We start from the raw sequence: 3,928 nt of genomic DNA on the forward strand, positions 1-3,928 counted from the left end.
CCCTTAAACTTGCTTCCCCATAGATTTCCCCATCTCAGTTAATAACCACTTGATTGTTTCAATTGCTTTGGGAAAAAGAAAATGACCTCTTTTTATAACTACTGTCTTTCACAGCCCTCATCTACTGCATTGCTAAAGCCTATTAGCTCTACCTTCAGCCACTTCTCTCCAGGTCCTCTGCTATCACTCCAGTCCAGATCACGAGCATTTCTTGCTGGATCATTTTAATAACCTCCTACCCGGCCACCTCTGCTCCCCAACATCAATTCTCAGCCCAGCATCAGAGTGGCCCTGATGGAGCAGAACTCAAATTGTAGCATGTGTCTGCTCAACACTCCAGTGTCTTAGTGTCTCTCATTCAAGGTAAGAGCTGACAAGGTTTGAATGGCATCCACAATGCTACATGATCTGATCCCCCTGCCTTTCTGATCTGGTACCTTTCTACTCCCCTCTACCACTTCAGTCCCACCCCAAGTACTCTGCTCTTGGCACCGGCTAGTCCCTTTGCCTGGCCTGAATGAGTGAATGAATATAGATATATTATTTTTCTGTCTTGGTGTTTGATAGGAATTTGATCATACTGTAGTTATGATTCTCAACTTGCTACTTTTTTCTGTTTAATAATAGATTTTGATGGTCTATCCTAGGTAGTACATAAAGAAACAACCATTTTTTTTTAATTTTATTTATCAAAAAATTAAAACAGACAAACAACAACAAAAACACATTTCAAACAAAACAAAGCAAAGGATTAAGGATAACAAATAATGTAAAATAACTACTTTGCTTCCAACATATTCCTACCATACCCCAAGAAAATGAATAAACCATATCCAAATAACACACCATTCTCTCTTTTTTTATTTTTTTCCACATAAAGACACTTTATTAGTTTCCTCTACAAGCTACAATAGCATCAAGCTTTTTAAACAGAAACCTCAGGTCATTTGAGAGGCCGAACAGATCCTAGGAAGGAAGATGAACATTAAATATTTAAATTAACCGAAAGGCACTACACCATCACCTAAGATCACCTACCATGGTGGCAGCAGGCTAAGGAAGATTCAGCAAAATCACCTCATGTAAATGTTAGAGATTGCACAGCTTTCCATAGGACTATGGTGCACTGATCATTTGGCCCCAAGAGGCTATTTGGCCAGGGAAAAAGTCGTGATGGCTGAAGGTAATGCCAAATCGAAAGGAGCAGGTACAACAGAATCCAAGATACCTGGTTCCCTAGGTGCTGGTGCTGGATGAGTTTTCTTCCTCCCAAGAAGCATTTGTTGCACTGTGCTGCCTCCCCTCGTGTCTCCACCCAATGGCTGAAAGCTGCCTGACCCTACCTTAGGGGAAGCTTAGCAAACAGAACTAGGTTTGGGGTTGCCTAGGGCTCTAGCGGTAATTTAACATAGAATTTGGAGAACTGGTGACACTTTCAGGATTGGAGGAACTGGGCTGGTTTTGTTGCTAATTGTTCTGAACAAAGAAAACCCTGAAGCATTCACATGCAAGGTAGTCTTAGCTTCCCCAGACACAAACACCCCTACACAACAGCCTCAAAGTCTGATATCTTGCTGCAGCTGAGCTATAGTTCAAGCTGCAAGGCTCACAAAATTAAAGAAGCCAGAACGAGCCAATGCAGATAGGAAATTCCAGCAGTTAATCTCAATCTGCCTTTCCTCAATTTAGGATAAGCTCTAATATACCTGAGGTGGGATGTAGAAAGCTACACTGGAGCAAGCTGGGTTTTCTGCTGAACTTTTCAAATACCAAGAGAAAACAAGGAGCGGGATTGATTTTATTTTTAAAAAGCCTCAGAAGTTATTCTATTACAAAAGTACATGGCTGAACAGGTAGGACACAGATTCCCCATTGTGAGTTCTCGTGATGGCTCCTGCAAGGATCAGGGAGATATTGATCACCTGTATTTTGGAGCAATGCTTCATCTTATCCTCCTGAGGTATGGTATTGGTGACTACTACTGCTTCAAAACACACATTGTTGATGCAAGAAACGGCTGGTTCAGAAAAGATTCCATGAGTCAAGATAGCGTAAACTCTGGTGGCTCCAGCTGACAGAAGTTTGTCAGCTGCATGGCAGATTGTGCCACAAGTGTCGGCCATGTCATCCACAAGGATGGCCACTAGATCCTTCACATCTCCCACCAGCACCATGCGGTCCACTTCATTGGCCTTCCTCCGTTCTTTGTGAATCAAGGCAAAGTCCACATTCAACCCGTCTGCAATGGAGATCACTCTCTTAGCTCCGCCACCATCTGGTGAGACAATAGTGCAGTTTCTCCACTCAGAGATATTCTCCCTTATCCACTTCAGGACAGCTGGCTCTGCATGTGAATTGTCCACTGGGATATCAAAGAAGCCCTGTATTTGAGAAGCATGAAGGTCCATGGTGATGATGTGATCTGCTCCTGCTACAGATAGCGTATTTGCAACAAGCTTGGCTGAGACTGGGGCCCAGCTCTTATCCTTCTTATCCTGCCAGGCATAAGGGAAGCATGGGATGCCTGCAGTAACCCAGCTGGCTGAAGCAACCTTGCGGGCATTAATCATAAACAAAATCTCCATGAGATTGTCGTTGATTTCACCACAACCACTCTGAACAATGTAGACATCCTCTCCACGTACACTCTCTCCAGTTACCATCCAGGTCTCCTGGTCGCTGAATTTCTTAGCCACCACCTTGCCTAGCTCCAGGCCCAGGTGGTCAGCAATTTTCTGGGATAAGTCCTTGTTCTAGTTTGCTAATGTTGCTGGAATGCAAAACACCAGAGATGGATAGGCTTTTATAAAAGGGGGTTAATTTGGTTACACAGTTACAGTCTCAAGGCCATAAAGTGTCCAAGGTAACACATCAACGATCAGGTACCTTCACTGGAGGATGGTCAATAGTATCCTGAAAACCTCTGTTAGCCGGGAAGGCATGGGGCTGGCATCTGCTCCAAAGTTCTGGTTTCAAAACGGCTTTCTCCCAGGACGTTCCTCTCTAGGCTGCAGTTCCTCCAAAATGTCACTCTCAGTTGCTCTTGGGGTGTTTTTCCTCTCTTGGCTTCTCTGAAGCAAAAGCCGGCTTTCAATGGCCGTCTTCAAAATTTCTCTGTAAGCTGAAGCTCCTCTCTCAGTTCCAGGGCATTCTTCAAAGTGTCCCTCTTGGCTGTAGCTCCTCTTCAAAATGTGACTCTCAGCTGCACTGAGCTCCTTCTGTTTGTCAGCTCATTTATATGGCTCCACTGATCAAGGCCCACCCTGAATGGGTGGGGCCACGTCTCCATGGAAATTATCTCATCAGAGTTATCATCTACAGTTGGGTGGGGCACATTTCCATGCAAACAACCTAATCCAAATGTCCCACCTTAATCCCCACTAATACGTCCTGCTCCACAAGATTGCATCAAAGAATATGACTTTTTCAGGGGGACATAATGCATTCAAACCAGCACAGTCCTGGTGACAGCTGCCGCTGAAGATTTTGATACTCAGCATCTCGGCCAGCCATCTTAGGCACTCTTCACTCAGCGATCACTGCTGCTGCTGCCGAAGCAGGAACCGAAGTCGTACCAGAGACCCAGTACTAACTGCTTACCATTGCGACTCTGCCATCTTACATTCCTGCCCGGCGTGTGGCTTTCCACCATTCTCTTTTAATGGCCGTGATAGGATTCTGCAGTATAGCTATACCAAAATGTGTTCAACTTGCATATGGAGTTCTAAGCTGTTTGCAGTTTTTCTCTATCACTGATAATGCAGATCCTTCATGCATACAGAATATTTCTCTAAGATAAACACTAAGAATTGGAATTGCTTGGTCAGAGGTGAAGTGAATTTTGACAACTTCCTTTGCATTGCGGCTCTGTTTCCTCTCGAGGTAAGAGTGTTTATAATCCTGTACCTTCTGCGCCTTCCCTGCTTCT

General features: G+C 44.3%; 1 pseudogene; it reads right to left on the minus strand.

Annotated features, from left to right (window-relative positions):
• Positions 1–1,829: 1,829 nt before the first annotated feature.
• LOC119517886 lies at positions 1,830–3,500 on the minus strand (annotated as a pseudogene).
• Positions 3,501–3,928: the final 428 nt, after the last annotated feature.

This window comes from Choloepus didactylus, chromosome 21 (genome assembly GCF_015220235.1).
Source record: "Choloepus didactylus isolate mChoDid1 chromosome 21, mChoDid1.pri, whole genome shotgun sequence".
Classification (NCBI taxonomy): Eukaryota; Metazoa; Chordata; class Mammalia; order Pilosa; family Megalonychidae; genus Choloepus; species Choloepus didactylus.